Source organism: Bactrocera dorsalis, chromosome 2 (genome assembly GCF_023373825.1).
Source record: "Bactrocera dorsalis isolate Fly_Bdor chromosome 2, ASM2337382v1, whole genome shotgun sequence".
Taxonomy (NCBI): Eukaryota; Metazoa; Arthropoda; class Insecta; order Diptera; family Tephritidae; genus Bactrocera; species Bactrocera dorsalis.
The window spans coordinates 103815604-103827024 of record NC_064304.1 but is presented as its reverse complement, the minus strand read 5'-3'; positions in this window follow the sequence as shown (position 1 = coordinate 103827024).

Below are 11421 nucleotides of genomic sequence, written 5' to 3'. Positions count from 1 at the left end.
CATGTGGGCGATGATAACAAATGACCGCTCAGTTGCTTAATTAAAATTTCAGAGCTGCCTAAAACAACAATGCGTACGTACTTAAATAGATTTCTAAGCAAATATTACTCGCTACATATGCACAAACACTTGCACACATACATACATATTATTACATATTCTTCTGCTTGGTCTGCCTTTACGATTGCATCGACACTTAATATATTATTAATGAAGCTATTAATGCGGAATGTCCGCCATCAAAACGGAGGATATCTAATATTGGCCACGACGTCGTACGCCCACTCTCCCTCCGTCTGTCTGACTGTCTAGCTATCTACACATCTGTCCGTTATAGCGACGTTAATATGCATGACAATAATAAAGATAATGCCAGGTTAAGCCAAGTGAAATGAAACGTACTGCAAATAGTAGCTGCTGCTGCTGTTGTTGTTGTTTACGTTGTCGAGTTGGCAAAACAAATGTACTTACCATTTTTGGCTTGTCTACTGTCATATGCGATTATATGACAAACGGTATTTATAATTATATATATATATATACATACGTATGTGTATATCTGTGTTTGTGTTTACTTGTGAGGTCCCAGGTGGAGCTTGCTCGCACCTTTAAATACACATGTAAACTAATTTGCTAACATATGTAAATTTAGAAAACTGTACTTATACGCAATTGGTAGTGTGCTTCTATGTAAAGGGTGCTCCATTTCGGAGTTCGCAACCTTTTAAATAAAAACACAGAACTTCTAAACTTAATGGGGAATGTTTATTGTCATTTAAAAGAAAATTCTTTCGCATTTATTTTTTGAGGACTACCTCCTTCAAATGTTGGCCGCGGCAATGTCTCAAATGGTCCATCCATTGAGTCTAATATTCGATGACTCATTCGAACATTTCGACTGGCAACTGTCAAATACTCGTACACGATTAAATTCTGTGTGAAACTCGGTAAATCTGCGACAGACACGTTTGATATGATCAAGTAGGCTTAACCAGATGTTGCCTTAGCAAGAAGTGGTATGTTTCGATGGCACCAGGCCTTTCTGGAGGGCCGGGAAAAGGTCGCTAATGAAGATCGTGCTGGAATACCTGCAGCTTCGACAACACCGACAATGTGACTCAAAGTTTTGAACTAAGATCGCCGAATAAGTATTTATTTAATTGCCCAGACGTTAAATTTACGTGGAATTACCTGAAAGTCGTCAAGAGAGTCAAACGGAGGGTCAATCGGGTCCGATAAGACATTGCAGCCGATTGGAAGTTTCACCACGACAACACGCCGGCTTTCTTGTGAACAGCTACCTAACCAAGGCCGGCATTCCAACGCTTCCGCAGCCGGCCTACAGCTCAGATGTGGCCCCTCGGAATGTTTTTGTTTCCTTGCATAAAAAGGCTGATGAAAGCAAATATTTGGAGACTATAGAGGGGTTCCAAGCAGCAAGCACCTCGGCTCTCAAGGTTCTTCCGGAGAATGCCTTCTGTGACGCCTTCAATGATTGAAAATCTCTTATCGACGCAAAAGCAGCCTTATTTGAAAGTTTTTTTCTTTGACCATTGGTTTTCGGAAAAACCAAACGAACAGCTGGTAGGATGAGGAGTGCCGTGTCGCTGCAGAGAGAAATCAGAGTGCCAACCTCGTAACGTTACAATCGGCCACAACACGTACGTTAGGAGATAGATTCCGAGAGTTGAATAGGGAACCGAGACGCATTTAAAGGCAGAGAACGAGAAGACCGATATGTGTGAGTATGAAGAGCTTGGCGAACTGGTTGGCAGGAGTAATACTGGAAAATTATACGAAAAGATGCGGCGTCTAACAAAAGGTTTCAAGACCGGAGCATACTCTTGTAGAACCCCCAAAGGTGATCTGGTCACCGATGCCCAGAGCATACTTAAATTATGGAGGGAACACTTCTATAGCCTGCTGAATGGCAGTGAACACACAACGCCAGGAGAAGACGACCCGATTCCCCATCGATGACGATGGAGCGGACGTTCCATTGCCCGACCATGAAGAAGTTCGAATAGCAATTACCCGAACAAAGCGGCTTTAGACCTGGAAAATCAACCACTGATGAGATATTCACCACACATCAAATCTTGAAAAAGTCCGGAGAAAAGAGGATCGATATGTAATAACTCTTCGTCGATTTTAAACGTGTATGGGGTTCACCAATCGAGCGCTTTAAGCTAAAGTATTTGACTTGGCAAACTTTAAAGTTTTTCCATTTCCCTCTGACTATAACTTTCGCACACCTTACGTCACACGCTTAAGTCGTTTATACATAGACGCCGTAATCCCCTTTTCCCTTGGCACTTAAAAAAAGTTTTCTTTTGTATGCCTAATTTTCAAACTCTTGCCACCAAAACAAACTACCACGCTGATTACGTGATGCACATAAGATAACATTACTTTGATTACCTGAATTATTAATTTGAAACTGGACATACTTGGATATTCATAAAGTGGCCTATCAAAAAAGATGATACTCCAATGTATTTCCTTTCGTACTCCAATTAAATCAAGCACCACTCAACAGCATTTCCTTCGCCAGCGCAATTTCCACACCCACTCAACGGCCTCAGCTTTTGTGGGAGTCAAAGCAGCAGTTGCGTGTGGAAATTCCACTCCTTAGTAGTTTGTTAAATCACTACTATCTTATTCTAAAATCGTGCAGTAATAAGGCTTTATTTTACTTAGGGGAAAACATTTCTGGAAATACAGCAATTACCGTTATTCTGTTATAATGCCATTTGCATGCAAGTGTGTGTCGACTCTGCATGTATACAAACATATATATACCATATATAAGTATATGTTGTACAACAACATGTTTTACTATTAATAAAAGACATATATGTAATTAACTGGACACCACGTGGTGTGTGATTAGGGAATATTGAATATTAGAAAAGCTACAGACGTGCCATAAATGTATATATCCTTATGAGCACATCACGCTGAGCCTACATATAAATGGCTGCTTGGAATGTGTTGGCTAATAAGCTCGAAGTCAAATAAAAACAAGAAAAACACATTAACTTCGTTTGTACCGAAGATTATTATACCACCACAAGTAAAACGGTTTCTCAAACAAGGATTTGATCTTGATCGTTCAGTGTGTCTAATAGTTAAATGCTATAGCGGACCGATATCGGCGGTTCCGGCTGCGATGCTTGAGGAAAAAAGGACGTCTGAAGTTCACATATATACAGATCGTCGTGGTTAAATCGTCGATTTTTACTACTTTAATACAAAAATTTGAGATAGTTGTTTCTGATTGCCTAGAAATAGTGGAAACTATCATATCTGATTTATGACATTTGCTCTGCGAAATCGGCATCGCAAGTATAGACCCATTTATTTCGACATTTCTCCTCAGCAAGGTTTGCTATTTCATCATGGAACATTGAGACGAAATAATTAAAATTTACTACCGAAATTCGGAGACAGTGGCCTCAGTTTTGAGATTTTTCAATAAAAGCGCTTCCTAAGCGACATTCTTTCGCTCTATGGATTCTTGAAAAGTTCCAACAAGATACGACGATAGTCAAAATTCCCGAATTCCGAAACAGAAACTTGAGGAGATTTCAGAGCTGCTATTTCATTCAGAAAAAAACAACGGTTTGCTGTGGTTTGTGGGCCGATAGACTCATCAGTCAATATTTCTTCAAAAGTGATGTCGGTCGGATCATAACCGTCAATGGCGACCGTTATCGCGCCATGATAACCGACTGTTTGATGGCTGAAATTGAAGCTCGTGATCTCGGAAACATTCGGTTTCAACAAGGCGGCGTCACTACCCACATATCGCGTCAATCAATGGATTTATTGATGTAAGACTTCGGTGAGCAGATAATTTTATGTTTTGAGCCGATCGATTGGCCACCAAAATGGTGTGACAACACACCGTTAGACTTTTTCTTGTGGAGATATATAAATTCTGAAGTATATGTGGACAATCGCGCTTCGATTCAGACCTTGGAACAAAACATCACGCATATCATTCGCCAGTTACCAATAGAAATGCTCCAACGAGTCATTAAAAATTGAACTCAACGGATGGTCTATCTGAGACTAGACCGCGGACAATATTTAAAAAAGATAATCTTTAAAAAATAAATGCCAAAGAATGTTCCTTCCAATGTGTTTTTTTCTTTAAAAAAGTATGGAACCTCGAAATGGATCATTCTTAAGAACCTATTGGTATCGTGTAGAAAACTTGCATAGATATACTCCCCAATTCTTTTTTGATTTTGTAGAACAATGAGTTCGTTTCTAAAAATGTCAACTATACCTTTGACCTATTCTAAGCATTAAGATTTCTCGTTGGTTTGATACTATGACGTCATACGTAAAAGTTTCAAAAGCTTCGATAGAGTTTAGTAGCATCTACCACAACAAGTGCGATACTGGAGATGTTTTTTTTGGAAATAAAACGCAGTGGAAGTGTGACGTTTCTCCTTCCGTTAACCGTCTTTAATTGTTCATATCTTCATTTGCAGACACCAAGGTTCTTAGGTATTACAATCGGGTTATACCTGAATATTTTAAATTCTTTGTTACCCAACAATGACAGAAATCTTATAACGAAAAAAACCAAAGTTTTTATTTAGTTTTTCTAATAAATTATTTTCTATATTTTCCCTGCATTAATACTACCTTTGTTAGATTCACGGAAAGTGAGATCTACTTCTTTCAAACTTTCGTAAAAAATGTCAGCCTACCAAACAGAGCTTCGAACTTTTAGAAGTATGCGCTTGTTGAAACTTAATGCAGGAGCAGTGTGGGTCCACCTCAAATGGATAGTTGATGTTTTGCCCCAAAAAATGAACTCATTTTAACACGTTTTTTTAGCTAGAAAGACCCAAAGAAGGGTTGCTGGACCAAAGCACAAGTAATCGACTACAGATGATGAAATATGAATCAAAGGAAGCTTACCTTATTGTTTAAAAAAATGCCTAATAAGTACTTCATTATATAATAGTATCGGAAGAAAGCTATGCAATGGCGGTTAGTTTCCCAGTTTCAAAGCAGAAGCAGTGCATCTGCAGTAAGCGAGAATTCTGTAGATATTTGTGGAATTCAATTATTTATCAAATATTATTCGAGAGTGTTACTGCTGAAAAGCTTAAACGAATATTAGAAGCTTTTTATTCTCATACTTTGCACAAATACAATTTTATTTCTTCTTATGAACCAGCCATGGTTGCAAACGCACTGGAAGCTCACACACTAAGCTGTTTACCTGACGTTCCAAGTAAACTTACTGCAAATATAATTATGTTTGCGCTGATGTGTGCTATTGCGACACCAAGCAACGGAGCAATCAACAAAATACTTATGACGCGCACACACACAAAAGGACATTTAGGCAAACACGTACTGCTATATGTATGCCTGTATAGGCGTGTTTGCGTGTGTTTAAGATGGCTTAACAATCTTAAGTACATTATTATTAACTTACCTGCTGATGCCACGGTCGGACTTTGCTCAAACAATTTGCGCATTTTGCATGCGCCACTGGAGGCCGTTGGCAGCAGCGCTTATTGCTCTCTGAGTATGTGTGTGGGTGAAAGTGTTTGGGGGATATGGAAATTTACTTACACACGCGCTGCAACTTAGTGTTGTCCTTGCATAAGAAATTCAGTTGGAGGCTCACACGGTGGACACGTAAGTAAATACTTACTTTCTTAGTTATACTATACTTTCTTACATACTTGGCGGTGCTATCGGTTGAATCGGAAAATGAAGGTAGGAGAGTTAGTTTCGATTAAAGTTCCACACGGAGGTTCAGGATTCCGTTGCTTTCTTCTCGAAAAAAGGGTGAGCTGTAATAAACTTCACATTTAATAAAATTTTCCATACAAAACATGATTTTGATCCTTCAGTTTGTATGGCAGCTTTATCCAATAATAGTTCGATCGGAACAATTTCTTCCCAGATTATAGCACTGCTTTCTTCAATAATCCATGTCAAATTTTAAGCAGATATCTCGTCAAATAAAAAAGTTTTTCATACAAGAACTTGATATTGTTGGTTCAGTTTGTATGACAGCAATACATAGTAATAGTCCGATCGGAATCATTTCTTCACAGATTATATCATTGCTTTTTCCAATAATGCTTGCCAAATTTCGTAGAGATATCTCGTCTATTAAAAAAGTTTTCCATACAAAAACTTTATAAAGATCATTCAGTTTGTATGGCGGCTATACATGTAATAGTACGATCAAAACCAATTCTTCACAGATTATAGCACTTTCTTTCTAAACAATTCGTGCTAAATTTCAAGCAGATATCTCATCAACAAAAAAAGTTTTCCACACAAGAAGTAGACTTTTATCGTTCAGTTTGTACGGCAGCTATATCCTCTATCGGTCCGATAACGTTCGTTTCGACAAATATACTACTACTTGAAGTGGAAAGTACGTGCGCAGAATTTCAAATCGATAATCAAAAGGGGACTTGCTCACGTATACCACGTTTCCTTCTGGCTGCTGGAAACATATTTGTTCAGGGTATAAACAAGTGCTCACACACTCACTTACTTGCATACTTACTGATGATTGCAGGCATAATATTATTATCATATATCATTTATTCACAACTTGTCCGCATTTATTGCTTGAAATGAAACTTATTTACTTTAGAAAAGGTCAGCAGCATTTTCGTTTATTTCAAACTTTTTCATAAATTTTTAATTTCCCCATACATTACACTGTGTTTTTCGATAAATTTGTATAACAGTACTCACTATGTATGTTTTTGTTGTTTTTGTTGTGTATGTATGTACGCTCATTTATATTTAGTAGTTTTGTATGTACAATATTTATTTGTTTGTTCGCTTAGTACTCAAAAATATTAAATATTTAACTAAGATATATTTCGAATTTGCTAATAATTTCTTATTTATTTTATGCTCTTTGTCTGCATAGTATTTTCGTATTTAAACTATTCCTCGTAATAATATTTGAATTGATTTATTTTTAAAATTTTTTCTTTGTTTCTGTTTCAGTTTGTGTTTCTGTTTCTGTTTTTGTAAATTCTCAATTTCTATTTTATAACCTAAATTGTGTGTGTTCATACAAATTTATATATACAAATACGATTTGGCGGGAATTAGGTGATGTCGGATGCACAAACAACTGATGTCATACACCTTAATATACATACTGACATATAAATGGGTGTATGTGTGTGCGTGATTGCGAGTAAATAGACAGACATGCCATGCTGCCAATTGCATTGAATTACTATTAACATACCAAGCATAAATAATTGTTCAAATTCGATTCAATTAAATGTACGAAAAATCTAAATGGCATTCTGTATGACCCTGTAGGAAATGGTAAGCATCAATAATTTTTTTTTTTACTTTAATTTTTTTTTATTTTATTAAATATGAGCCGTAAATAAATTTACTGACTGACTAGCAAGTTAAAGGAACTGGCTACTTCGGCCTTCGTGCCAAAGAAAAAAAAAACATAAAAAAAATATAATTTAAATATTAAATATTTAGTTGAAACTGTATAATAATATGTTAATGATACATTATGCAAGCCATTTTTCAATAATAAATTCATTAATTTCGGATTATATTTTCGCGATATTCAAGAAAAAATATTACAACTTTGCCTAATATTATATATAAGCATGACGTCATTTTGATAGCTCTTGGCGGCCATGTTTGTTTACAAGTTCTTGTCAAATTATGTGTTCGGTAAGGTTTGACATTTCTTCATGTCTCGTTTCATCGAAAAAGCATCTACTCAGATGCGACCGATTTCTGGCTTCGTCAACAGAACATCTTTTCAGTTGCAACCGATTTCTGACTAATGCTTCGTCTACAAACAAAATTGTCACTATTGACGTGGGTAAATGCTCGTGTAATTGGGGAAACGCAATCACATCCACAAAAATTGTCCATTTCATGCGGTTTGTGAACACCAAAAGAACTTTTTTAGCACTAACCTCGACACTTCTGAGACATGAACATAAACGTTGACTCGCTATTAATGACGAGACTCAATACTCAGTAGAGAAAATATCTAAGATTTATAGAAAAACTTATTTGTAGTTGTGATCGAGTCTCTACTCAAAAAATGTATACCTTCAAATATGTTTCTACTTATAAAGTTCCATTGACGTTTCTGTTGCGGAATGCAAAACCTTTTGAAAAATATCATCCATACTAATCTGACTTGAAAAAACTTGTCTAAACTACTAGCTTTATTTGAGCTTTGCGCTCTTTTTAACAAGCTAAAATTGAGTTTTTGAAGCAACAACAGAGTAATATAGTTTCTTGTATTGATAAAGTATATTGAGACACTACTAAAGTAGCATAATTGCTTGCTATAACATCTCAATTTAATTAGGGCAGTTCATGCTATTTATACCAGCTGTCTGTTCAAATCGTCAGACTCCAAAGTTTTAAGTCTCAAAAGCAGCTTTTATTTATAGTAAACTTTCTTGAATAAAAAGGAATGGATCCACTTTTATAGCTGAATATAACATCCAAATATACATATATCATCCCTAAACTATCTAGGCTATCGAACTCCCTACAGGGTATGGTAAAAAAATCTGATCAGTATGTTTGTATTCATGCAACATCTAAGCTATTTAAAATGTTATTTAAACAAAAAAAAGCAATTTTGTTGATGATGAACATCTCGCAAAAAAATTTAATAATAAATATGTATATCTGTCAACGATTGCATCGTAATCAAAATATTTGTTTTGAGTGGAATTTTATAGAATAAGAAAAGTAATAATAAATTAGACCAAAGTTGATTTGGCTGGCGCACAATTTATAAAGGTCAATTATATTATTTCGCAACTGCCGAAATGAAGGCATTCAGCAATGCTTTCTCAATTGAAATGCATGGTAGATTTCTCAAACGCAAATACTTTGTCGCAGCTTTTAGAATAAAATAAATCAGATGGAGTCAAAATACCGACGCATTGCTTTAAGAGCTTTAAAGAAAATCATCAAACAGTCTATTACTCAACATGACAAGGAAACGAGAGAACGGCAATACCGACTTAATACGTTTCTGGCCCCAGACAGACAACTTACGTTGTATTGGAAAAGCACCTGGGCTAGGTTCGGTTAAGAGATCGCTCATAACTGGCATCACACTCGAACAGCTTGGAACACCGATACGTTGTAGTACCTAAACCTCTATATAATAGATCATAAGTCTCTTACAATTCAACAAAGACCTTTGAGTCTATCACAAATTTATTGAGACGGTTGTCAGTTGTAACTAAGTCTTCTGGTTCGCCGAAGATAAAACAGCCGAGATGTTTCAGCCTTAGTCTTGTAAAGTCTAGACAATGGAAGAGAAAGTGGTTAGATGTTTCCACCTAACCCTACTCCATGCAACTACTTAACAATTAGTGTTCTACCCTTAATCCTTCAGCCCTAATTTTTTTGACGAAAGAGTGGAGCTCACGGAAAACTAGCTGCGAAGTAACGAGACGAAAAAATATACAAATGAAAAATGTTTTAAATGAATTTTACATCAAAGCCGAGTCCTCTCTAGGCGAACAAAGGCCAAACTCTATAAGTCACGCATCATCCCCGTCCTGCTATACGGGGCATAGGCATGGACGATGAAACATCTTGATGACGATGAGTCGGTGTTCAGGCGGGTTCACGAGAGAAAGGTTCTACGGAAGATTTATGCTCTTTTGGGCACTAGCAGCGGCGAATATCGCAGTCGATGGAACGATGAGCTGTATGAGTTATACGACGACATTGACTGGCTAAGTCATGTCTTCCTAATGGATGAAAACGCTTCAGCTCTGACAGCATTCGACGCAGTACCTGTCGTAGGAAGCTGAGGAAGACATCCAATCCGTTGAAGAGATTAGGTGGAGAAAAACCTGGATAGTATCTCGAATTGACGCCAAATTGCGAAAAGAAGACTCGACTGGCGTGCGGTTGTAAACTCGGCTATACCCGCATAAGCGGTGTCTACGCCAATAAAGAAGAAGAAGAGCTAAATTCAAGAACACTATCATTACGATTCTGAGCAATTTAAAATAAATAACGAAACAATCCATTTTAGTCACTACCTGGAGTTATTTGTAAATTGAAAAACAATTTTATTAAAATTTTCAATTTTTTTTGGGCACACACCTAACAGTGGATGCATCCCTGCAGCAGTGTGTCTTCAATTCTTGTGAAATTCAATCAATTGTTGCAAAAAGAGTAACGAAACGAACATTCACACCGGCGTGTACAGACGAGAGCATTTCAACATCGGCCACACAAATACATGCAAACCAAAATAGAAATAGTTTCAGGTAAATAACGAAAAATTGCTCACCATTTCGCAATACTTGATGGCTTAGTGTAAATTTTTCGTTACCAACTGAAATGTAAAAATTGAAAAATAATAAAAGATAAAATAAATAAATTCTTCATTCTAAATAGTTGCACCGAAAAGATACACTCTAATCCGTGTGTGAGTAAACACATGCAGTTGTGGGTTATTTAAAAGAGTGATATGAGTATAAATATGCAATTTCCTATCCTTTGATCTTCTGTCAAAATAAACAATTTTATTGCGGCCAGCCAACAACGGCCAAATAGCATTTAATGTTCGAGGTGATAGTCAGTTAACTTTTGATATGCAAATTTAGGCAGAAAGAGAGAGCTGGAATAGAGCAGGTGATAGAACAACGGGAGGGGATAGTGGCCCGAAAAGCATTTATGTTGAAAATATTGAAAGCATAGTTTTCAATCCCTGGATATTGAACTAAAACAAATTGTGTTTTAGATGAAAGAATTAAGGTTAGAGAGAAAATAAAAAATATGATTTATAAAATTCCGTTAACATTGAAGTAGTGATCTCGAGATATCTACCTATTTATTGAATTTAAGATAACTGAAGATGAAGGCAATTTCCATCTTGTCAAACCCAAGCTGTGTTCATCTCTTATTAATTTCTCAGCAAGAGGAGGAAGAGGAATTTCCGTATCGATTATGGAGTTCCGGAAAGAGAGAGCTCGAAAAACTTTGTTTTAGTGGTCCACTAGCACTATGTCCTGGTATAACTTTATTAATTAACCGCACAACAGCAACAAAGATGTAAAGGATCGGTCACCAAATCCTTAGATCCAATAGTGTGGTGGACAGGCTTAAGGAAAGCTACATTTCGAAAGCCGGAAAGGGTTCAGGAGCTCGCTACACTATGCATATCGGGAGCTCTACGAGTGGTGGCTCTTGAATTACTACTAAACCTTCCACATATTCACATCTTCGCTGTAAAGTGTCCAGCAAATTTGACGGGGACTGCAGAAGAATTTACATATAGAACCCTCGGTCATAGCTCAGTGGGTAATGGGGGTTCAACAAGCACCGACAATATGGTCCCACTTTTCAACTGGTAAAGAAGAGTCAGCGTAA